A 27,742-nucleotide genomic window follows, 5' to 3' on the forward strand; every position below is an offset into this window, starting at 1 on the left:
GCTGTAGCAGAGGATAGAAGTCGTAGCTTAGGTCGACGCTTATGATACGTATACGTATAAAGTGGCACGGTAGCGTAGAACCGTGAAGCGCGATGATTTAAAGGAATACTCGATCGCGTTAAGCGCGTGAAACGTCCAATAGTCATAAATTGATCGTCCCTTAACAAGACACGACGAAACGAAAACTCCTCTTATAAATGTTTTGTCTTGTTAGTTGTCTCGGACTCGGTGACAGTCGTACCTTCAAATCGAGTCTCGCCACTTTACGTAAATTCTTTTCTTCCATTCTTTCCATCGTAAGCCTATAAACGTTCTACAGGCGTTTAATTAGACAGCCTCTTACCGAACGTCATGACAAAATTACGTCTGGACGCGAGTAGCCGTGAAATATCGAGCAATTTCAAGATCTCGCTGTGATGTCAACCCTCGAATGATTCAGTTGATTTAATAAATCAAAATAATTCAATCGATTAATTTTCATTTTCTCGCATCAAGAATGCTATAATAAGATTACCGCGATGTGTTAATTTTTACTTATGCAGATATTTCACGTTTATTGCGTTCTAAGCTTTTCAATTATCTTCTATCATCGCATACGGTAAACGATTTTATTTTTTAAGTAAATTTAGTCGTCGTATGAACTTCGCGTAACCGATGATTCAGAATGAAAAGCACGGAAATTCCATAGATATTCATAGGACCTTTACTTGTTGCTGAATGGCATAAGAAAGTCAAGAAGTTAGATCGCATAACAGAGGCTGTGTTGGAAGATTGCGTCCAAGATAAGAATCTCGTGGATTTTTCCCTCGGATTGAAAGCATTTTCTCAGTCGTTACCGTTCCTTGATTCTTCCTTTTCTTTTTTTTTTCTCCCCTTCGATTTTACTTTTTGGTCCAACTTTTAAGCAACGCCGAATTTCCTATTTGTTTCGTACGATTCAGTTTCTGGCGAGTAGAGTACAAAAATTTCAAGGCGAATTTTAAGGCGTCAGTGCCGTTATACAAAATTTATACAAATTGTACAGCTTACCCGTATGATAAACTTTTAAAGTGATGCCTTCTGCATCGTAAAACTAACACTTTTAACATTAGAACTACCACACCAGTCAAATTAACTGGTTTTACAATTTTATTTTAAAATTCCTACTTCATGTTATATTTTTTTCCACAATGATGTGATGACTTTCGCAACGATAACTGAAAGAATAATATACTGAATTTTATTTTGATTTTTATGTATTGAAACTCAAAATAATTTTGTATCAAGGCTACTTATACCAATACCAGTTGAAATGACCGATAATTGTCAAAGTGTAAAAGGGTCCTGCTATCTGTTTATCGAACCTCAATTAACCAGTTTCCTCGTTTTCTACAACTTGCCACACGTTTATTAAATTTTTACCGCGTATCATTCGATATGACGATATCTGTTATCAGGAAAATTCCGGATCGATCGCTAAATCTCTAGATGCTAATATTAGAAATACCACACCAGTGAAAATGACTGGTTCTACAATTTTATAAATGCGTCGACCCTCGTTTAAGTATCATGGTCCCAGATGGATTAATAATACCAAAAGTGTACTACATAACATGGAATTCCTTTTGTAAGAAAATAATAAATCAATAAATATAAAAATATTCTATTATTACATATTTTTTAAAGACCAGTAATTTTGACTACTCTTGGTAGAAATAGCTTCGTGTTAACTATCGGTAGTTCTAGTGTTAAATACTATTCTTTAAAACTTGCCGTACGTTATAGAATATATCAAAAATTTGACGTGTCCCGAAAGAAAGTTCGGCCCTTTTCTCTCCTTTCCCCGTATTCTTCCACGAGGGAAGTCAAACGAAGGAATGAAAACAGAGGAATCTGAGATTCGTCGAGTTACGAGTTAGGTGTCGAGTAGGTGTAGAAGGATCCTTGTGTAAGGCGAAGGAAGTTCTCGCGTCTTTTTGTCGGTGTTGGTGTAATGGGATAGAAGGAACCTAGTCAAATGTTCAAAGAGTTTGCGGACGGTATTGCGTTTTCTTGTTTGTAGATTCATCGCTTTGTTATGGCACCCTTAAATCTTCTGGAATGTTGCTCGCGAACATTGTACAACAGTTACAGTTTTACCGAAGACAAATGTTTGACGTGTCAGAAAGTCAGACAATAGACGAATGTAAATAACACATTCCATATTAATAAAAATCGTTGCTTTTTTATCCGTCTGTTTCTGGTCACTTAAAATATGAATTCGCAGAATGTATAAATTGCTACGTGTAGCGGCAAGCACCTATTATAACAATTCATAAAAATATGAATTCGCAGAATGTATAAATTGCTACGTGTAGTGGCAAGCACCTATTATAACACTTCATAAAAATATGAATTTATAAATATACATGCTTCATGGTAATTTGTCAAATTTACTTGTAAATTTGCGCTTTATTTGTCAGCTAGCATGTCGCGTTATTTCGTGAGAGAATTTATTAATACTAACAATTTTCAACTCGTAAAATTTCATCAACGACATTAGCTCGATCGTACAAACTATTTGGACTCACTTTTGCCAAGAAAAAGTATCAGTAAGGCTATCAGTATGAAATCATAATCGTGCAATGAATTTTTATGAAACGTCAAGTAAATATATTATTCGTACGATAGTTGATACATTAAACGTAAGATAAACTAGCTGTGAAATCCATTCATCGACTGAATATAATTTGAATATAAGTATCAATTTTACCTTCTATGGAATATCTTATTAAACATCCAAAATAATAATTTCCGCATTGGCATAACGATTCGATCGTTGAATGTTTCGCGTTCCATGAATTTAGCGCTTATCGAGTACAAATGAGAAAACATTCGAAGTTTTTTACTTCAAGTCGTTCTCGTCGTAAAAACATAGAATGTTCTTTATTTATCACGATTTGAAATTCGAAGCAGCGATGCAATATTCAGGAATGCGTCGTCCATGAAAGCCTTTAGAAACCGTGCGCAGCAACAGGATAACGTCGGAAACAATAGCGATACTAGACCTAATGCCTCAAAACGCTTACCGTCGAAATGCTCTAACATTCTAGCCGTATTAGACAAAGTTTCCGGAGAAAATCAATGGCTATAGAGCTTTCGAAGTAACCTTATCGCGAATTGTTCGAAACGACAGCGGTGGCATTAAGTATTCGGTCCCTTTCCTGCGCACCTTGCAACTGCTTTCGCCTCTACACAAATCTACTACTTCTACCAAAGTGCATCTATCGTGTTGTAGCGCTCTACATATAATTCTAGTCTACTTGATCTACTTAGAGAATACACAATTGCTATGCGTTATCTACGATGGCAGCGATATCCTCGAGACGTAGAACACAACCGTCAGCCAAGTAAACTGCTCCCCGAAAATTACGTAGCGTTGCAAACTTATCGCCAACTGTGCAATCACAAATAGAACGCTGGATTCAGTTTGTTCCGTCATTATAAAAATTTTGTATGTGATAATTATATATAATTCTTACAATTAAAAATTAATGGAAGGAGAATAGATTCATCGTAATTTCCAGTCGATCTGGACCTCCTGTTCCTAATTAACGTGTATACTATGGTGGGAAAAATATAGTGCTAGTAAGTTTGGTAACGGTATGATTTGTTTCAATATCGTTCACGTCAACACAAAATCAAGTATGATGCTCCGTCAGTCTATATACGCGCAGTCATCATTCTTCACTCACTACTCTCGCTACAACCGCTCCATCGCTCTCTTTCGCGCGGACCATCCTCCTCGACAAGGCTGAAAACAATCTGACTTCTCAACTAACGACTGCCTGTTAATTCGTCTTAATCCCTTTGCCTTTTCTCATAGTCCCAGCACGTACGTGTTCCGAAAACGTCAACGACTATGATCACGCAAGGCCATTTTTCCGCGTAACTATTCGACCGAAAGACCGACCACACATTGATGGGCTTATTGAAGTTTCCAGACCCTTTTGGTCTGTCGGCACTTAGGCTTTCTCGCGACATTGTTTACGGTTCACCCGATATTTCTTAGGCGATCTGTCCACGATACTACACTATACAACGTCCAAATAATTATATCATAAATTGGAAATATTTAACGTTTACTTTACTTTTCCTCCGTCAATTACCCGAGATTCGTACCAATAATAGCAATTATCAGCTGGTAAACTTCTGACTGCGCAAACTAAACGCTGCCACATCGAGTACTAAGGAAAGAGATCATTCCCTATCACGGTCTATCGCACTCCACGTTATAGTGATTTGTCTGGGGCTAAGAAACACTACGCTCGTGTACCAGCACACCGTCAGAGCGTGTACAGCCCCGTTGACCGAAATGCTGGCAGCGATATTCGGTAAATCAATTGGGAGCCAGTGTACGTTTTCGCATTAGGGGAACAATACGTGACTCGCGAGCCATAAATCTCCATCGAACGAACCTCCATCGTGCGTGTTTTTGTTTGCGATCGGGCCCAAAATAAATGACCGTAGTCGTAAATGGGACCCATTTATGTTAATCGCGCTACTTCATCGACAACATGAATTACACATCGCACCTGTGCACTGTAAACTGTGCGTAATCGGTAAACTAATTTGGAAAAAAAAGAACGAGCCGATCGAAGAACGCCGAAGAATAAATTTACAGTCAAGGATAATTTATCATTGAAAAGTGGGATGTTTTTACGAGGCGTGCCCGGCGACAGCCATGGAATTAGCTTTCTTATGCAGAAACTCCTTGACCCATTTCCACCTTACCAGCTATGGCATTTCTTAGAAGAGGCTAAGCCGCTTTCCTAACCGTTCGCGTGTACACATCGACACACGTACTCGTTTTCTTGCGCTAATGCATTCAGAAGGCTATACCAAGCTACGAGTTCACCCTTGAAAGCGTCATTTTTCTTCATCTAATCGAGTATTTTGAAATTATCCACCTACGTGTCACGAAATCATAAAGAACTGAACGAGTACAGTTAATTTTCGAACGCGTGATTTTCATAAACTGTACTTTCGAATACAGCCGCGTTATTAAAATATAGTGAAACGCGGTATATTTATCTGGATATAGCGATAGAAAGAAAACGATAGACTCCATTAATCTCGAAGAGAAATAAAGGCGCGTGCAATATGTTACGAGGAAAGCAATTATCCAAAATATCGTAGGAACCGTTCGAAATAAACAGTTTCAATTGTATTCATCCGAACGTTGTGTATTTCTGGTCACAAAGACCTCGAATTGTAGCGAGAAAAACAATTGGCTGCACACAGAGTACACAATTGTACGACCACAGAGTACACAATCTGTCCATTTGCTATATTGCTAATATCATTAGTACTTCCTAGGTATCGATATACAGGACGCTATTAGCTATTTCTAAATAAAATCGAATATCTATTAATCTGTTCTACAGCAATGTGCAAATCGATTTTTATTCCAAACTTCAAGCTTCGGATGAACAGATTTTACTTGCTATATTTGTCTACACCTACCGATGTGTATACGATTGTAATAAAATTATACGGTTACGCGAAATTTAATTCCTCGTTGAAAGTGTCTCACGCTTTATAAACAAAATTGACAGAAATATCTGTAACACGGTATATTTTCACGTTACAATTATTTTCTCCGGGAAAATTAAAAAATGCGTTCGTAAAAAGATATAAGAAGAACGAAGTCTATTAAATTTGCATATAAACTTCTATTAATCTGGCAAGGATAATTCATCGCCACTTAATAACAGCGAATCGTGCCGATAATGTACACAATGTTCAAAACTGAAGGCACATTTTAGGCTTCGACAAAGCCGACCTGTTATCCCGAGAAAAGCAAACATCGATACCGGCCTGTGTGGCGCGATGATGCTCGCTACATTCAAGATTTAATTACAAGAGATTTAAGACGGATTTCCGGTAATACCTTACCGTTATAAGCGTCGCTGGTTGCACGTACGGACAAGAATTACACGCGTGATTACACCTCTAACGCGGTACGTCGAAATACGCGGCATTATCGGCAAATATGTAAATCAGCATTATCGAATCGCGGAGGAACCGCTAACAAATGTACCCAAAGCATAGATCTACGTTCGTTTATCCTAGCGGGCAATTATTCTGAACAGAGGTATAGTTTTTCACCGATTTATACCTTTCAACGTATAAGTCAATTTATGTTCAATACCATTGCATATAGTACGTAACATTGAACATGAATCGCTCTGTATCTTGAAAACTAAAACCGAACGGCCGTTATATTCATAGGAAAACGTTACTGAGAATCATATTCTCATCGTATCCTGTTCTGAATAATTACCTTCTACTCTGTTATTGTGGTCACTCACCCTTCTCTGCTCGATTTCTTCTTCCCTCCTTTCTCCTTGCCCCTTTTTCGTTAGCTTGGTTCGCTATTCTCGCGGCTTCTAGCCACCAAAGGACGCTCCGATCGTCTTCGCGAGCAATTACGCCAGATTCTTTCATTAACGGCGCATATCCGCGCCTAAGGTTCACTTTAAGGAAGCACGTTCGTGTACCCACGATCGTTCACGTGCCTCCCTTCTTCGAGATGCGAGGACGAATTATCGAGAGCAGGTGGACACGAACCACTGTTCTCACTATACACCAAGGGTGCTAGGAATCGCGGCGATAATTTCGAGGATTTGGAAGCACCAGTCCACTCGCGTTCCACGCTCCCTAACGATGCCGACGCTAACTGCGCCTCGTTAAGGCCAACACGATGACGCGATGACGACACCTGGAAACATCACGTTCTGTAGCACTTGGTTACGCTTAACTCGATCGCGAATTATCGCGCCGGCTGCGATTGGATTTGTTAGCACACCCGTCGCCGTCTACTTGTAACTTACAATTTCGCATATGTAATACACGGTTAAGAAATTTCATAATGATGTTATTATCAACGATAAGAAACATTAAAGAATAGTATCCATCTTGTAAATTAGTAAAAAAAGGAAGAAGGAAACGAAAAAGGTAGAAACTGTACAACAGGATTTATCGCGTTTTGAATGGGAAAAAATAGAAAATTTGAAAATAGTTGATATATTCGGGAGATGTGCGAATAAAATCAAAGACCACGGAGAAAAATACGATACTTTACATTTTTCATGTTTCAGTAATTAAAGTATACTTATAGGGTTGGCAACTAAGTGGTTGCGGATTTTGTCATTAGGTGGTATTGACAAAATGCGCAACCACTTAGTTGCCAACACAATATATTGATTCTCTAAGCAAGATTATAATTATAGGGTAGGAAAATAAGTTTCGTGGTGGGAATGATATACAGGATGAATGAAATAAAATAAAATTAATTCTTTGAAATTTTCATAGGCTGATATCGAGGGAAAAAGAAAAGCTATTTAGGAGGTAGACGAGGTAGGTGAATGTCGAAGGAAAATATGAATAAGAATAATGCAAAACAGAAAAATGATTACACGTCTGTTGTATGAATAAATCGAGTCCAATGTGACGAGAATGGAAAGAACAATCGTGGAACCAGAAATGCTTGAAACATAGATATGCATATCCTATGTACATATATGCGCGTATATATGCAGGATAGGAAGCGACTGATCGCGTTTCATCGTATTTCCCTGAGTCCCATTAAATCTTTACACGATTCTCGGAATATATGTATAAGCCATATATTGTATATATAATAAGCAAGTCTGTCTTAGATGATAATTCGATAGGATTAGTATGGATTATACTAAATAAATGTTGCACGTATGTATATACAATTGCTTACAATTATTGAGATACAATTACCAGTAATCCGATCTGCTCGAAGAATATTTCTAAGAATGTGATCAAAGTTTTATAAAATTTCTTGGAATTTAGGAATATTAGTAAGACAGCAAACTTATATAATCTAGATTATAATTGAGTAGAAGTAATATTAAATATACAATAGGATCGATAAATGGAGAAAAAAATAAATTTACGTATCTTTATATTTTCGATTATTAAATTATTCGATCGAGACCATAGAGAAACTGTAAACCATCGTGTCATCTATATCGCACAGAACACGACTGAAAAATTCAGCGAAACGATTCAAAAATGTTTCTTTGCGTTCCAAACTTCTCAACTGTTAAAGTAAAGTTTAACCTAATATTTCGCCTAATTTACAACCATCATCTTTATCTTTATTTGCGTCGAATTTATACAATAGATCAAACTGTGAAAACACGGCATTGCAGGCTATGTATTCCATGCAACAAATGGAGAAATGAATTAAATATCTTTCTATGCTTGCACTTTCAATGATTGAGCCATTGAAGCTGTTCAAGCAGGAAGCATCGATTCATTTCGCCTTCCATGCTACACTACATACTGTACATTATACACGCGACGAAAATAGCGTGTATATCGAAACAAGCCCGAAACACCGAGAGATTAGGAGAAATCTTCCGCGGATCATATAAATTTCGCGAAACGCCAGTTTCGTTGTCGGATTACAAGTACGGCTAAACGTGCGCGGCACACGTGTCGACACGATCTCCGTAACGCTGGAAACGATATCGCGTTGCGAATGGATCGAATACACTGGGATTAAACCGATTGCCACCGATATCGATCAGAAATCATTGATATTCCTGATCGTTCCTACGTACAGTTAAAATTGACCAAAATCAATGCAAATGAATAGAACAAAGGAGTAACAGATAGGAAGTATTCCAATACAATTTAGAAAAATAATTTCTTATTAAAAAATTGTATCTTATTTGAGAAGGATTTAACGTAAAATAGGATGTTGAAAGAACGAAAACACGAAATCAAATATCGTCGAAATATAGTTGAATTAAAATTGACGGTCGATAATTGTATAGTAGAAAAGAATCACATTTCCGGCGAAGTATTCCGATAAAAACGATACCTCGTGTTTGGAAGTAAGAACCAATGGAAAAAAAATTAGTATGCGTTGCAATCACAGGTGTTCGAAATGTTCCTATCAACAGAAATGGAAAATAGGAAGATACGAAGGAAAGTAAATATGAAATCCGATTTTTCTCGCTTTCGCATAGTGAAAGCTTTCTATAATGGAAAGTGATCTCCGGTAAAGAAACTTGGATTTATTTATATTTCAAATTTCTATATTTCAATTATTATTTTATTTTAGCAAGAGAAAAGGATGTATACAATGTCTAGAAATTGTGCACGCTAGTAAGAATTTATTCGCATTTTGTTGAAACGTTAGATACTCTGTAATCGTTAAAAAAATACACAAACAACGCAGCAGAATTAAACAAGAATATTCCGGAAGTAACAAAGTCTCGGCATTTTGTCTCGAAAGCGAAGATATTCTTCCGATGCGAGATAGCTGCGATATTTCAAGCGAATGTCTCGTAACGGAGCCCGTTAAAATATAACCGTGCAATGCTCGACTGCTTCAGTACGAAGCGCAAAGTTCGTTCTCACAATTAGTAGAAAGTGATACTCGATCGAATCTCTAAATCCTTGGATTAACAGTTCGATGAAAATTTTAATGATATTCGTTATCAAACAGAAAGCAATATTTTGTTACACTGTATCGAATATCGTATGTGATACGTGTATGAAAGCGGGACATTGTAATCCTGCGAAGGAAATAACAATAAAGATATAACAGAAAACAATATTCGATGGATATTACCATATGGACAAACGAGACGTTAATTTTAAGCAAAACTTTCTCCTTCTCGATTCTTCTCAACAAATCAAAGACACGTGGATCGTCTAGATACAAAAATGTTGTGTAGTCAAAGCACACCATTCGAATCACGTATCTCAACTTCGTTTGATTCCGTACCAATCTAATTTGCTTCGGCCATCAAAACGGCGAAGCCAACATGTAAAGCGTAAACCACGCGTTAATTAAACTTCCATAGGAAAAATCCAATAATGCTTAGTCGGCTGGCGCAGTTTCTCTTTCATCGAGCAGAAATCAAAAATCACAAACGGAGAAACAAGCAACGAAGAAACATACAAAGAAAAGAGAAAAAGTACGGGGAAACATAGCGGAAAAGGAAATACAATGATCGGTACCTACTCTAAACAGTGCTTTAATTGAATTTCCATGGGAGAATCTCGATAACTTTTAGTCGAATGACAATTTCCCCTTTGTTGAATAGATCGAAAGTGGAACGAATCAAACAAGCCCGAAAGAAAGAAAACGAAAACAACGGAGAGCACGATAAAAGAAAAGAAGTAAAAACAAAAAGGGGAAACGAACGAGCTTTGAAAAAACGCACTGATTAAATTTTCATAGGGAAACCTCAATAACTTTCGGTGGAGCGGCAATTTCCCCTTCGTTCGATTGATCAAAACTGACGAACGAAGAAAACAAAAACGGGGAAACAAAGAAAATGAAAAAGATAGAAAGTAAAATAAAAGAAAAGAAGAAAGGGAAAGAAAATGGGGTGAATCACGGTTCGTAGTATTCGATGCCACGTCGTTCTGTGTTCCCTTTTAATCGCGGGCCGGCGTTACCGGATAAAGCAACGTGTAATTTGTCGCAATTGGTATTGTTCGGTGTTTCCCGGTTTTCCGGGTTCGCTCTCTTTCTCCGTGCAACCTCCTCCCACCCTTCGCTCCTTTATTTTCCCTCGGTTACCCCATTCTTCCCAACGCGCTTTTTTTCATCCACTATATTGCCTTTCTATTTTGCTCGTGCACGATCCACGAATCAGGAGATAACGGAAAGCTGGACTGGATGTGGCCCAGTTTTCCACGGACCAAAGTTTATAATCGACGTCCATTATCGAGCTCGTCATCTTCGAATCGTCTCGCTAAACCATCCACGATGATTCGTATAACGGTGTGGGTACAGATTTTGAGAATTTTGGTTTACAAGTACAATAACTCACGAAAGTATTCGAACTCTTAACGTAGCAAATTTTGACGAACGTGTTGCGCGTACAAATACGAAACTTTATAAAATTTTATTCAAATAAATTATATAGCAATATTTTGATACATCTTTTGTTACAAACTTTGTACTGAAAATTGTCATTTTTGAATGCATAACGAAAGCGAACACTTACTTAGTTTCTATGTAAATAGGAAATGTAATTCCTTATCAAATGTAATTGTTATAATTCTACGGCGTTAATGGAATTTCAAAACTGTCTCGCATAACACACACAATGTACTCGTAAAAAGTTTTCTATGATAATTCAAATACTTTAATCAGCCACTGTATTTCTACCCTTAAAAGTATCATTCTCATTCATGTATCGCGAGTGTTTTAATTGCGAACAGTTAAAATCCAACAGGAGATCACACGAATGACCGCGATGAAAAGCAAATCGACTGGGAATTTCTTAATTCTTCGATTTAACGAAAGTCCTGGGCGAATGAAACGAGTTTGAAACGTCTCAAAAACAATTTGTGAGAACGTTCGACGTTCTTTCGAAAGAATCATTCGATGACATAATTAAATACAATTACGTTCTTTCCTTTTACTTCTTACAGAATTTGAATTACGTTTCGAACTTCGACTCAACTTACACGCATACGAGATCCTTTCGAGGAGTTTGATTCGATCACTAGTCTCGAGAATCACGAATCGTGAATTTTGTACACTCTTCCAAATCACAACACCTATCGTTCCTCACTGATACATTCCACCAAGGTACATCCGTCTTACGACTCGTCGGTCGAAAATCGGCTCATTTACTTTTTGCCGCACGATCGACAGAATCTCGTCACATATCATCAAAATTTTCCATATTCGTCGATACAAACACTGTTCGCACTTGGTGAATACCTTCCTCGACCCATAAATCGATCGTACGTATTTCGTAAAATACAAAGTTAATCTCACTATCGATCAACGTGTTCGATCTCTTACTTCAAACTTATCCAAACTTATCAAGGATCAAACAGTTTGAACGAAACAGCCTACGGCGAGTTTACGAGGGAAGCATAAAACGAACGGCGAAAACGCGACGAGTAAAGAAGGCACGCGGGTCGAGGAGCCGAAAATTCGAAAGATGGACACGGAAATCTCAGCGCAATGTAATTGAAGGGAAGTTTTTTGGAGAAACGGCTCGCTCGCCGGCTACTCGTTAGGACTTCGCCTACGGACTGCCGGGCGCCGCGGCAAAAGCTACGGCGCAACACGCCGACGCATCAACCCCCTTAGAACCCTTGGCCCCTGTGTCGCACCGATACCAACCAATACCAACGTACGCCAGCGAGCGTCTCCTCGTCGCGATGATCCCTGAGTGCCACACGTATACCTGTAGACAGTGGTACCCGATGCAGTTTGATGTTCAACCCAACAACGATTCGTCGATCACGCGTCCCGTTGCTCATCGATCTTTCCATCGATGTTACGTGTCCTGTTCATCGACGCAGAATTATCGTAAGGGGGTTGTACGATTGGCTGTAGTATTGTATTAGCATACATCGACTCACCAACGTACATGAAAATGCATCGTAAATGTATTGTTTTACAAATTTTAGCAATTTTACTTTAATTTATTTTTACGCTTCTATCTCTATATATATGTTAATATTAATCTTCCCTCTACTTTCGTTATTTTGTATATCAAAGGGTACTCTATTAAGGCTCGTTCAAATATAAAATAAATAAACAAAATTGTTAATAATTAAAATTCTGTAAATCATCCTTCAGCAGAAGATGGAGATGAAATAATTAACATATATCGAATCATTGAAAGTACGTGGAAATACACGATTCATTTAACGAAGTAACAATATGTCAACCTACGATCTGATAACAGAAAATTTGCTACGCAGTAATTTTTCTGTGTCTATTCGTGAAAGTATTTGAACAGGACCATGAAAAACTTTCATATTCATATCGTATCGAAATGTTTCCGAATTTCGTTAACGCCGTAACGAGACACGCGATTGTTATGATTATATCGAGTAATATGAAAATCTAAATAGAAGTTGCGTGACATTTGCAGAAAATATATATTTTTTCAAGTTTAGTTCGACATAGGGTTAGAAAATTAACATCTATAAGCATAGTGATTTCTATTAAAATGGTACTTACCAATAATTCTCACAAATTATTCGCCGCTTGCACTATTGTCCTTCGAGCTTCTCAATTTGTAACACGAAACAATATGCCTGTAACAATTATTAACCTCTAATTATAAATTTCAGATTGAATTAAAGAAACTATGATTACAATTAAAATAAATTCTCTCTCATAAACGAACATTTTAGTGATTGAGGTTAACTTACTTTAAAAATCGTATATACGAATATATAAACGTATATACGGAGTAGTGGTAACACGTATTGAAAAATGAACGTGTTTCTATTACTATAGAAAATATTTCAAAACTTCTATATACATTTGCCATTTGACAAATTAACAAACACGTTAATGTAGCTTATTACCTCATTATTATTAACAAACTGACAGACACTTATGAATCTCTGACGTAATTGCCAGTTGTAATTTATTATCGTAGCAATTACAACACATCATTTTTCAAATTGTAAGAGCTATGAAACGTTATTGCGTCTGATATCCAAGCTGACATGGGACACTAAATTAAAAGATAAATAAATGATGTACCGATGATATCGTGATACATGTTGAAGATGGATCCTCTTATAAACCACTGAAGGCACAATGAACACACGAAAAGAATACTTTACGCTAAAAAACCGCAAAAATATGACGGCATCACAACGCGCGCGAAATGTGACGCTTCTCTTCGGTGAGCAGACTGACTTCAGCGCCGCCCTTGGTATAGGATCGAACTAACGATTGGCGCCAATCATTTTCCTCGCAATTTTGAATACGAATTCCCGCAAGATTTAAATTTCACGATTGATAAGAAAGAAGTAAGAGTATGTAATTTCTGTTCAAAATTACTGTTCTGCGTTACTAATTAATTGTCTATTCATAATGTAAGAACAATCTGTAGAAATAAAGTAATCTCGTAAAGCAAAGCACACAGATAAATAATATATATATATACATGTTATGAAAGTATAGAAATTTATACTTTGTTTACCATTATAGGATACTATTCTATATTTTATTTACTATCGCCATTAACGTTGTAATTAATACGAAAATCATTCGATATAAAGATAAATACGTAAAGATATGAAACTGTATCGTTTAATTTATAACATTATATCTGATTTTAGTTTTGATTGCAAACAATACCGGTACTTTATAATCTCGTGTCTAATTCTAATTTTGATTCCGAATACTGGTAATGCTTTATAATTTTGTATCTAATTCTAGTTTTGATTCTAAACACTACTAATGATGATATTCGAAATAAACGTGTTTATGAAATTTATTATTTTTATCGCAGAAAGACGGTATTGTCTAAAAGGCATAGATGCACGAGTCAGTAAAATATTTATCCGTTTTTATTTCAAATCCACTAAAATGGTAATAGAAATTTTATCCTCGTCAAACTTAGAAGTTTCTGGTTCTCGAGAAACTCGGTATTCGTTGGAGTTTCAATGTTTGCTTGCTCTTTCCGCAAACCAAGATGAATTACGTCGATCCTATTATAATATGTAACAATGAATGTTATGTGAAGTGAAAATTATTAATCGTCAGTTGTTCACAGAGAATTATAGGTCTTGCAGTGTCGCAAATTAAGCCGATATAATTAAAATACTGCGATGCACGTATAACACAAAAACAACTGCCTCAACTAACAAATACATCGGCGTACCAGCCTCGAAAAAGTATTTTGGACGAAATTTGTTAAAAATGTATAAATGACATAGTAATTATGTAAAATATACATACATTGCATTATAAAGAAATTGAAGTGCAAAATACTTGCGCTCGAAAGAATTTATACAACGAAAATTACAATTTCCATAAACAACGAGACTGCAAAATAATCTATCGAAACTCAAAGCACGATACGTTAATCGCTTTTCCACGTTCCTTGTCTATTTATACTATATTTCTCTATTTACCATTACTATAATCGATATTCGTTCAACCGGCCAGTGCATTTACTTTTTATAATTAATATCAGTTTAAAAATAAGTTCCACGGTACTTATAAAAGCGATAAGTCGTAGACGTAATACGCGTTTTCTTCGTATAATCAATTAAACACCATTGATAAAATTTCGACGATTCTTGACAATAATTCGTAACACAGGTTTCGTTTTCGGATAAAATTATTTCGTATCGTAAGATAAACCATTACGATAGAAATCGAATAACAATTAATACATGACTAGTTCTCTCAGTTTCTAAATTTAAAGGTAATAATGAGTAAACGGTGATTCCGCAAAGAGAAGAAATTGACGTGGCGATATCGAGCGATCGTCCAAAGTAAGCGAAAAACTTTCAATATCTCAAATATCTGCCAAGTGTACAAACAAGAGATAATAATGGTAGAAAGGATTCTATCGATTCTACGTAGAAAACGATATGTTTGTTTAGCAAGAAATTAATTCGAAATTACACGATTTAATAAAGAAAAGAAAATATCAATTTGTTTAATATTGTGTTTTATGAGAAAGAAATTAAATATTCTACTCTGTTCCAATAATAATTCTTTTCTTCCACGTCCACGTTTATTACGAACTATTCCTTTGTACCTATAATTGTTTATAATCTCTTGCACGGTGAAACGAGTTCCGTCAACAATTCCGTCCACTTGGAAAAAATTTTTTCTTCAAGATACAATTTCATAATTAATTTTTGCATTGAAACGACCGTCTCCAAGCACAACTATGCCCTCTGACGAATCATTTCTCGCACAAAGAGTGCAAGTACATTAAATTCTCTCTATTACAAAAGAAAAATTTCAACAATTTTTGCGAAACGATCATTAACGATAATTAAAATAAAATATAAAGTAACAAAGGATCGGACAAGGAGCGTGAACGAAGTTTTTCATACAATTCCTTTTTAGGTAAGCTACCTGGAGGTTTCAAGTAAATAGAAACCGGCGAACCGAATATAAAATTCTCGAATTACTCCGTGAAGCATTTCGTGAAAGATGGTAGATTTTCAAAAATCGAGGTAAAAGGAGTGCTTGACAAATCGAAGAGCTTGGATAAAAAGTCGAAAATCCCCTAAAGGAAAAAATAATGTACGTATATATTATTCGCTTTCCATAATAAAATAAATAAACTCTGATAATAATTGAGTTTATTTGGAATTAGTAAGAGTTCAGAGAGCTATTTACACGTGACATGAAACCACGTAACTGGTTGATGAGATTTATGCAAATTATAGTCATTATTTGTAGCGTAACAAACGTTCGAAACTAGAATTTCAAATGTGTTCCGGCTAAAATTAATAATAAAGTGATTGATCGTGTAGAATAAATAAATTACGTGTACAAACCGGCTAACAAGTTACGAATGAAGTAGATACGCGTTCTTTTTATCGGTATCCCTTTCATTCGATAGAAATCGTCAATAGAAATCAGCAATCAGTTTAAAGAACCTGAGTTTTCACCAACGAAAAATCAATTCGCCGATATTTTCTCTAACCGATGAACATTTCCTACATGTCGCCACATCTCCGAGTTAGAACTCGAACCTGTGTTTCATCGATAAGCGATTGGGATGAACCCCCGAGTTCACTTGAAACTCCAATCCGAACTTCAAACGTTCGTCCGCAAAGTTTTTGGAAGCTGCGCGCAAGAGCTTTCCAAGTAATATGGGACGTGCAATCGCAGATTACTTCGATAGTACTTTGATCATACTTTCTTCCAAACTTGCCACCGTACACGCGACACATTGGATAACAGCTTCGCTTTAAATGAATCTATTCTTTGGCTCCGCTGTTATCTAATAAATGTCTAAATAAATCTCATTTATAAACACTGTAATTCGAAAACAAAGAAGTAATTGATATTTAACGTTCGTTGATTTTTCTCCGACGTTCTTCGATTTTCCTACCTCGTTTTACATGCTCGTCGAGCATTGTACGAACGTAAATGTACGATTAACGTGCGCGTTCGTACGTACGCGACGGGTTAAAATTGATGGAAAAGAATCCAAAGTGACCGGTTCAAAATATATTATACCGAATGAAGTGTTCCATTTTTCATAACGGCTTCCGAGTAGCCATCCAACTTTTCTAAAGGATTCGACTTTTTTCGAATAACCTGACGTATCTTCACGACCAATCCATTCGATCTTACTGGGATTTTCGGATCGCCGATGTAATTGTAGAATTTTATTAAAAGCTTTATATAAACGTACATTTAACATCACGCGAAACTTTGTTTCACGAATGAGTTTCTAGTTCCTTATTAATTCGACAAAACTTAGAATAATATACGCAGCGCGATAGAGAAACTAACGATTTTACCTGAAAGTTCCAAGTAACGAGAAACCGTCGAGTTAGAAATATTTCAATAATTTACTGAGAGAGAGCAAAGTACACGTTTAAAAAACGCCGTGGTAAAGCAACGACGTAATATTTAGGATGGAAATACGAAACGGATACTTATCAGAATAGGAGCGAACCAAGAGGACCAGGATAATAGATAGTGTACCTGCGGAGTGGCCATGAACTCCCATAGGAAATTAAACTTCAGCGTGAAAGCGAACCATCAAAGAGAAAGACAAGCTAAATGAAACGGTTTCCTCCGCGTCTATTTTTATTTGACCGTGCAATGCATGATTTACGACTTACGATGCAATTGGAAAATTATTTCCGATTCTATTTAGACGTAATTTTATCGATCAAATTCACATCGTAATTAATCGATATCGTCGCGGAAACTTGTTACGTACAGAAAAGACATCCAGAGAACACAATTGTAGGATTCTATTTATTTATTTAAAATGGATTAAACAGGAACGATGCTTATTCAACGTGAACTAAATACAATAATATGCTATAATTAAGACAGCTAAATAGTCAATTGACAACTCTCGTCAACACGGTTCCAACGCTCTCTTTCACGCGGACCATCCTCCTCGACAATGCTGATGTTACGTAAACTTGTGACTTGGATGATAAAAAAAAGAAGGTTGAGCCGTAGCACAACTCTTAACTTTCTTTTATCAAACTTTATTATAATTTAACGATTACAGTAATCTTACAGAGGTAGTATAACATACCGAATCAGAGAAAGCCTGAACAAGAACTGCCTGAGCTTGCTCAAATCTCGGCTTATATATGTTTCGCTTTGGGGATGTTGAGGGGCTTGGTGTAAGTTATGACGATAAGATGGTAACGTGTGCAAAAGAGTCCGAAGATCGGAGAGGAAGTCTTATCTCTGATGTAGATTAAGATGTGACCGATGTCACACTGACAACACTCTGACTTCTCAACGGACCATTGCCTGTTAATTCCTCTTTCTCCCTTAAGCATCCCTTTGTCTTTTCTCGTAGCTCCACCACGTACGTGTTCCACAACCGTTCGTGGCCATGGTCAGGTATGCCTTTTTTCCGCGTAATTATTTGACCGAAGGACCGACGACACGTTGATGGACCTGTCAGCACTTAGGCTTTCTCGCGACATTGTTTATGGTTCACAATCTGTCCACGATACTACATTATCGATGCCTTCTGCTAATTATTCGCGAATTCTCTTCTTTAGCGAAGGAACTTTAGCTCGCTATTTTAAGCATTGACCGTAAGTAGGCGATACAAAACTCGAGATGAAATATTCGATGATCCATTCCATCGGTGAAGAGAACGTAATCTTCGAGGAGCAAACTATAAAGTGTGAAGATTAAAATGATCGTCGATAAGCACGTAGCGTCGAATCTCGAAGCGACAGAGTGATGCACCGGCGTGTTGAACCGCGACCGCAACGAGTGGTCGTGTGTTCATCGTTCGTAAGCGCGTAACCCGTGCACGAGTGGATGCGAGGTTTGGTAGGTCGTTGGAAACGGCGAACGACGAAGGTTGAAGAGAAACGGAGAAAAGCAGAGAAACGAGACAGCCGCGTTTGCTGCCTTGCAAGGCGCGCGCGTATCCTGTTTAATTAGCGAACAAATTAAACGTCGGGGCAGCCGCATCCGACATGGCCACGTAATTAGAGGTATTATAAATTAATTATAACGCCGTGGTGCAGCCAGTTTTGCGGGATTCAATCTTGGAACGAGGTCGGCATTGCACGCCAAACGAATGCCAAACAACTTACGCCGGTGCCAACCTCTTTCTACGCGCCATTCGCCCTTTTCTACTTTCCTTCCTTTCTTTCCCTTTGCTTCGCTCCCTATTTATAGCTTAATAACGTAACTCTGTCATAGCTGACCAACTGTCATTTCTATTTTCGATTCATCGGTATCCTCCGGGTCGTCCTCCGCTTCTCAAACTTTCGTCATATACATATGTATTAGTTTGTCCGAAAAGTTTCTTTCGTTTCATAAGGTGATAATAGATGAACAACAACTTCTGTTTTATATTATTTTATTGAATTAGGTGTGATCCATTTCGTTCTATTTCTATTATTATGTTCGTGCATAATTCAATAAACTGATATAAAACAAAAAACATTGTGCGTCTATTATTTCCTTATAAAACGAAAGAAACCTTTCGGACAACCTAATACATTTCCAAACTCGATTTATATTTTCGAAAGCGAAGCGTTGTATTTTATATTTTCGACTTATTTCGCCACGTACAATAGTCCTGTAGCTGCCTATGGTCGTAAAAGAGTTTCAAGTTGAAATGGAAAAAATTCAAAACTGGGGGAGATCCATACTATCGTGCCCTTGAATACTAACGTTGTTTTGGGTTACAAGGCCTAGATTGTTATTGCTGTTTCTTGTAATTTTCAGCTAGAGTTACGCAAGAAGGTTAACTTTTTCTGCTAACATACATTTAATATAAATCTATGAACGTGCTTCCTATGATATTCTTTTGGTATTGTAGCATTGAATGAGAGAAGATCAAAGTGGCATACACTATACTGTACTTATACTTATTTCAATGTATTTTGTTATTATTCGTCCATTCGTTTCTTTATCAAACAAGCGTACACGTTAATCACCTCAACCCCCTTGCCCTTGTGTCATGATTGTACAGTTTTTCGTACACACACTGACCGCATAACGCTTCTCTGTCTGTGCGTGCTGATAATGATTGACGGTCGACTGGATTACAGCGCCGAACGCAGGAAGGAAAGCAAAACGGAAGGATCAGATGGACAATACGATAGACCGACTTGTCCAACGCTTCCGAAATACGTCTGCGATACGATATGTGCGATGTCACGTGTCGATCTCGCGCCATGCGTTTGTAAGAATTATACGAAAATCGATAGGCTGAGCGATGGGTTGAGACGAAATTGGGTGTTCGTAAATTTAAATATTCGTCGATGCAATTCTTTTGCGAATTACGATGACCGGACGAGAAATAAAATGACGTATAATTGTGTAGTATCATGGACAAATGGTCTAAGAAATATCGGATGAACCATAAGCAATGTCGCTAGAAAGCCTAATTGCTGACAGGCACATCAACGTGTCGTCGGTCCTTCGGACAAATAATTACGCGGAAAAAAGGCATACCTGACCATGGCCACGAACGGTTGCGGAACACGTACGTGGTGGAGCTACGAGAAAAGACAAAGGGATGTTTAAGGGAGAAAGAGGAATTAACAGGCAATGGTTATTTGAGAAGTCAGAGTGTTGTCAGTGTGGCATCGACCACATCTTAATCTACATCAGAGATAAGACTTCCTCTCCGATCTTCGGACTCTTTTGCACACGTCACCACCTTATCGTCATAACCTACACCGAGCCCCTCAACATCCCCAAAGCGAAACATATATAAGCCGAGACTTGAGCAAGCTCAGGCAGTTCTTGTTCAGGCTTTCTCTGATTCGGTATGTTATACTACCTCTGTAAGATTATTGTAATCGTTAAATTATAATAAAGTTTGATAAAAGAAAGTTAAGAGTTGTGCTACGGCTTAACCTTCTTTTTTTTATCATCTAAGTCATAAGTTTACGTAGCATCAGCATTGTCGAGGAGGATGGTCCGCGTGAAAGAGAGCGTTGGAACCGTGTTGTCGAGAGTTGTAAATTGACTATTTAGTTGTCTTAGTTATAGCACATTAATGTATTTAGTTCGCGTTAAATAACCATCGTTTCCTGTTTAATTCATTGTAAATAGATCTATCGATCCATAAAAAAATCCTACAGTAACGATCGTGGGAATTGAAAAATACGTACATCCGTGTTACAAGATCGATAATTGCTAAAAACGATGTTCTTTAAGGAGAGAACGTATACGTATATCTCGAGGAAAGTGCAATTTAAGCAAACCGTAAACAAAGCGTAATTTAGGCAAGCGTAATTTATCGTTTAAAAATCACAAAATCGCGTATTTCGAGAAACGATTTCAATTTCCATGAAATACGTCTTTCCACCAGATTATTATTTTCAAGATTGCTTGCGAATCAACTTCTATAGTTGTTTAAATGCTAGAAATAGGAAATTTTCCTGACTGTAGATTTCTCAAGAAAGGAATTATTTTCGTAAATTCAATCGCATAGCGAACGATTTCGAAAAAAGGTCGGATAATTCCATCCGCCTCAAGACAATGGAATCGCATCGACTCGATTCCCTGGAGATTCGCGTATTACCGAAAGGGTGGAGCTTAGAAGTCTCCGTCACAGAATAGAAACCGATTAAGCGAAACAACCAACTGACTGCACCTGTTGATATTTCTCTAGCCACTGCACACCCGTATCCACCTACGTGTACACACGTGTACATCAACGTTTCTCAAGCCTCGTTCCGCGAAACGAGCAATACTTGAAAAAGTAGTGTACGATTAGCCGCGAATCGACTCTCGTTCCATTCGAATTCAGCAATTATTCGTCGTATCGACGCTATCTTGCGCAATCGAGCCAATTGTTATTACCGATATCGTTTTGGAAATCACTGGTTACAAGTTAACAATATCAGCAGTCCGATATCTACGAATCCGACGATGTCAACTCTAACACCGATCGATACGTCTTTGTTCTATGGATTTTTTAATGTTTCAATTCTATAATAAAGCTAAACCGTACACACATACACGTACTATAAATTTTGTCCTATAACATCGACTGGTACAAACTAATCGATATTTTATTCGTTTCGAAACATTTTTCGAAAAATACTGCAAAGCTGTCACGCGACAGATTTATATAAAAGCAAGTATAGGACGTAGGACGAACCGGTATGCGCGTTCCGCAATAGTTTAACGCAACACGCCGTAAAGCCAAAATTAATCGAAACGAATTCTCTTAATTCTCATTGGCGATGCAGTGCCAACAAACGTTATTCGTAAACTATTGTTGTGTGGGAACGCTATGCATCGATGCCTCCGCAATATTCGTGTACCTATAGTACCATATATATAGTAATACGAAACGCATCGACAAGGATACAGCGTATATAAGGTAAAATTACATCGGTATATTGGATTATTGAAAATCTTTCGTCGACCCAGTTAATCTGTAATACGGCGATAGTAGTGGCGGCCAAATAAACGAAACCGAGTGAATAACGGTGAAAAGATCATTTACGCGACGAGCTAACAAACGTCGGATAGATAGGTCTACCAATGTTACGTTCGAGAAAATATTATCAAGGAAATCGAAAAAGACGAGTACTTTAAATTAATAATAATAAATTTCTCTTAGTTCGTGAGAAAAGATATTTTTTGTTGAAGCAACTTCAACAAAAATTCTACACCTCTTTTGTTGTATATCCGTGACCTGGAGACCGCTGTTACGAAGAGAATAGAATTTAATGAACCAAAAAATTCAAAATAAGTAGAGGTTCGTATTATTGTGCTCTTGAATATAAATTTTGTTTTAGATTACAAGTTCTAGAAACAAAAGAGCTATAAGTAGAAATCTACCAGCGACTAAGTTTGACCCTCACAGGAAAGCGCGGCGGACTTAGCGCGCCCCGTCGAAACGCGTCCACGCGTCTGCCGCGCCCTCGCCGGCCGATCCTCTCGGGATGGGAGTTCTCCAATGCCTCTTTCCAAAGCATAACCTGCTCACAGAAGGAGGTCACGGCCCTCCTCCTTCTCTCGCTTATTAACAGTGCCTCGAGGATCGCAAACGGCAAGAGGTACCATCCGATTTCCACGATGAGGTCGCGGCGCGGCAGCGTCCACGCCGGACAGTACTCCAGCGCGCGCTGCGCCGAATCCACGCTCGCATCGCAGTGGTGGCAACGCACGGTCGCCTCTTTCCCGGTTCGGTGCAGGTATTCACCAAGGCACCCGTGTCCGGTGAGCACCTGCTTCACCCTGTAGGTCAGGGGAGGCCCGCCCCGTCCAATCAAACGTCCCAGTTTGGAAGGACGGCATCGAGGACCCTTAGCCCCGGCGCGCCCGCCCTCATGTTGAGACTGACGCGCCATCTGTCGATCAAGGCCCGTAGAGCCCGAACCTTAACGTCGGCGTCCACCGGGCCGACCCCGTCCGACAGACTCCGAGTGTGGAGATAAATCTCGCGACACTTCAGGGCCTGCAATTCGAACGGGGAAAATCCGGCGAGCACCGTCGCTACTGCAGCCGAAATGGTGCGGAAGCCGCTCGCTACCCTGATGGCCACCGTCCAGCCCTACTGCCTTTCAGGAGACAGCGGCGTCTGGCCATCAGGTCCTCTGCCCAGATCGGAGTTCCGTAGAGGAGCCTCGATCGCACCACGCCGGCGTACAGCCGGTGCACTCCGACACCGGGCCCGCCCTGCCGAGGCAGCAAACGTCCTAATGCGCCCGCCATCGCCTCGACAAACGATGCCAGGCGCTTGAAGTGAGCGCCGAAGGTCCAGTGGCGTCGAGGATCAGGCCCAGATACCTCATGCTGGTTCCGACCCCGATCGCAGCCCCCTCCAACCTCAGGCGATAGCCCGCTGGAGGCGCTCGTGATCGGCCCTGCGGCAGAACCACATTTCCTCGGATTTCTCAGGGGATATCCTCATCCCCAATCCCTTGATCTCGACGACCACGCAAGCCGCCGCCAGCTCCGACAGACGGACGGATCTACCTCACGCCGTACCACAGACCAGCACCAACGTGTCGTCGGTGTAGCACGCCAGTGCCGAGTCCGGGGCCACCGCGCCGTACGCGATATTCCACAGCAACGGACCCAACACAGAACTCTGCGGGAATTCACGGTACACCGCTCTCTCAGTCATCCTCCGCCACGGACGGTGTAGACGATATACTCCAGTCCCGGAGGAACGGCCGGACCACACCATGCAGGTACGCGGGTACCCGATTGGCGGACTGGCATGCAGCGTTCCATACGCTGCGACGCGAGTAGTCCCAGGTCCGTGCACACCGGACACTTAGGTACTCGCGCCGAGCAGTTCCTGGTGCGATGTCCTTCCGCCCCGCACCGATAGGGGCAGCGTTCCGCAGCGCTCCGACTGGTCGACCGTCGACGTGCAGTCCCTGCGCACGTGACCCGACGCCGTGCACCTGAAGCATTGGAGTCGGCGCGCCGAGAGAGGGGAAACCATTACCGCTGACCCAACCTATATTAATTTTGTCTTCTGGTCGGTCACTCCCTCTTCCGCTGATTTTCCTGGCCGCTTTCAGCGGGCAGCGTATCCGCACCGACCCGACCCCATACGCAAGGAAGGGACCGTCGGGATAAATTCCCGGGTACATTTTACCTTAAGGCCTCCGCTTGTGTGAGTCCCATCTGTATATCCACACCATAGTCCCACTAATGACTAAGAATGGTACCACGGGGGTCGAGTGAAAGCCCGGAGGGAGTAGCGACTCCTTTGCTCGGTCACTAATGAGTTAGGACTCGTGGTGGTAGTGATTGATGGCAAAGATGCTGGCAAGAGGGCTGATTTAAGGTGTATTGGCTCGACCGAATGGCCTTCGGTGGGTGAGCAGCGTCCCACCTGCTCCGGAACCGTCCTGGAGAGACGGGAGGGTTTAGAACGTGCCCCGTTCGACCTAAGACGAGCGATAGACCCTGCCAGGCTTAGCTAATCCAGGTAGTAAGGTACAGGGTGCTTTGTGCGATGGTTGCGCGTAATCCCAACCTCTATGGCACAAAGGGTGCCCGGGAACTGTATGGAATTTTATTCGAGGAAAGCACCCGTTAGCAAAGAAGATACTACTTGTCCATGATGCCAAAAGAATATCGCCGAGGTCGGCAACAAGGGTTTCCATCCTGGTGCCACTCACTCTTCCGCACCCTACCCTGGTCAAGGCCGGTGCAGGGTGACGGGGAGCCCCACAAGAAGGTGAGCTGAGTGGTCTTGGCAGATATGGGCCCACCAACTTCTCCGAAGTTCTCCGCTCCGAATCGGTAATTGGCGGGTGTCAAAGACGCCAACTAGCCACCACCCGGCTATAGAAGAACATCAGATTCATCGGGGTTTCCCAAGGCGTGGTCCTACGCCCTGACAACCCGTACCCGCCTCGTGCTTCCCTCTCCACTTTACTTGCTATCTCTTCTATTTCGATTCTATAATTTTACCGTAGAAGTGAACTTTCGATTCATAAAAATCTATTTTGTGCATTCTATAAAGTATCTATTATTCTAATACACTTTGTATCGCTATCTCCACGAAGCCTTTAATAGTTGTCTTATTTCCAGACATTTTTATGAGACGTATGACGTACTTGACTTACTCTTTTCAACAATTTCGCGTTCACTTTTATTCGTTGCCTTATTGTTGATCGATTAAATGAATCAAATAAAAGATTGAAAAATGAAATTCGATGTATCAAGTGGAAGCAATTATCGTTGCGATTTAATTAACCGTTACAGGGAATCTCGTTGAGCATTTTTTGTTTCGTCGACACAAGAAAAACATTGGTTTTGTGCGAAAGGACGCGCGGTGCACATGAGTGAAAAAACCAGCGAATCGTTGGCCGGACACGAAGTAGTAAAGGGAGGAAAAAGTCGGCCAGTAGAGAAGTCGTATAATGATCGTATCGCGTTAGGAGGTTGTTACCGCGAGTGGCGTCCACGCGCGAAAATCTTCTTTCCAGTATCGCTAATGAGATTCTGCATTTGTCTTACCTCAAACGGCTCCTTAAATCCAACGACCTTCAACCGCTGGTTTTATCAAATCCATTAATTAGTCGTTACCTCGTACCGATTAAATAAAACGGTATACAGGAAAATTAGTTGGGTGTTAAAAATGTATTGGGTTGGCAACTAAGTGATTGCGAATTTTATCATTAGATGGTATTGACAAAATGCGCAATCACTTAGTTGCCAAGTCAATACTTTTATTTTAAACGTAGAAAATGTAGGAAATTTGATTAAAACGTTACGTTACGATTAGTCTGCGTTTTCTTTTCTGTATTCGTAGAAGGATTTGGGAAGAGAAGCTGGACGCAGAAGGAAATCTATTTTCTCTGATTACTCAGCGTATATATCCTGCATAAAAAGTCGTCTGGGGAAACGAACCGGTTTTCTTCGTAACTTGTAGAAAAATGATGTCTACCGTGGTACGAGTCGTAGATATTTTTTATGCTATGTTTCGTAATGACGTTCCAGAAGAAGGGTTTCAAAGGGTCTGAAGTGACTCAGCCGTCTCATATTTACGCATAAACATAGGTACACTGGCGTATCTTTTATCCGAGTATCGATTATATTATTAACTCGCAATAAAGGGTCCGCTCGTTGATAAAAATATTTTCATAGCGACTCGATGTTTAAAAATATCTCGTCTTGTTAAAATATACTTGCCAGTGTTTCCAACTACGAGTTTTACTTTGTTCATTCGTGGATAAGCACGCGCGTGCTATCATTAAATTCAGAATTTTTCAAACTTGACGAATGATGTATATGTCGATGCTTAGTACGTTCGGTCTACGTACAAACTTTGTACTATGTCTCAATTATCAAAAAAATAAAATACTGCTCTTCTAATTAAATATCAATTACGAATTTTACAGTTTACTGACAATTTTTGACAAATCACTTTTGATTCTTCGATCCTCCAATTTCGTTGCATCGAGAAAAGACAAATTACCTGCGATCTGCGAGGATTCTTCTAGCGTCCAATTGTTGTCGTATTAAAAATGGGAAAAGAGCAGCTTCGAAATTATCTTAGCCATTCACCTTTTCTTGCTAAACAATTGGAGATTGTTGATTTTGTCGTGACAAGAGTGGACAAGACAATCGCATCGCGTAGCTTTCTTCTTGCGCGTGTGACATCGACATCGTCAAGTTTTCCGGTGAATCGATTCGACGTTTAACGGTTCGGCGTTGCAGTCTCGTCGCACGAAAGTCAAGCCAAACTTGCTCCTTATTGCTTCCGCAGCGATGGTCAAATCCGGTGGCGAGTAACTCGGTAAATTGTCAGACTTGTCGGCTACGTGGCGAATGAATTTGTAACAACGGCTATCGGCCACTGTTAGGGACGTGTTTCGACGCAATCAGTCGATCCGGTCGTATCGAACGTGCAGCTTTCCCCGCAAAGATACACACGCGCGATCCTTGTCTTTACCATTAGCTCTGTCACGTCTATTTCCCACGTAATCCTGCTTTTATACGATTTCCGTGTCATGGGTTAATTTTCCAAAGGGTCTTATTTTTTACAGTTAAGAAATTTCGTAAGTTTAATACGGAGAAGAAGATAAAAAGTTACATGAAATACTTGCAATAATTTTCTCCTTAAATTGGCCGAGTAAATAGATTGCGAAACGAAGCATCGTAAATATGGCAAGGAGCAAATGATCGACGCAGATGGTGCAACGTCCAAGAAGGATCGTTGGTTAACGTTTTAAGAGGACAAAGTAAATCTTAAAAATTGTATGGCGAGAAACGATGGATCGATGATATTTCATTAATTTGAAACGA

General features: G+C 39.5%; 1 protein-coding gene across 1 annotated transcript in view; it reads right to left on the bottom strand.

Moving 5' to 3' along the window:
- The window catches only part of LOC126917752 (peroxidasin-like), a 330,987-nt gene extending 318,894 nt beyond the window's left edge, over positions 1 to 12,093 (bottom strand). The window contains exons 1-2 of the mRNA XM_050725006.1: positions 11,497 to 12,093; positions 6,333 to 6,742 (exon numbers count right to left, since the gene is read on the bottom strand). The gene's annotated coding sequence lies outside the window, so the exon portion shown is untranslated. The remainder of the gene's footprint in view (positions 1 to 6,332; positions 6,743 to 11,496) is intronic.
- Between the last annotated feature and the right edge of the window lie 15,649 nt (positions 12,094 to 27,742).

This window comes from Bombus affinis, chromosome 6, assembly GCF_024516045.1.
Source record: "Bombus affinis isolate iyBomAffi1 chromosome 6, iyBomAffi1.2, whole genome shotgun sequence".
Classification (NCBI taxonomy): Eukaryota; Metazoa; Arthropoda; class Insecta; order Hymenoptera; family Apidae; genus Bombus; species Bombus affinis.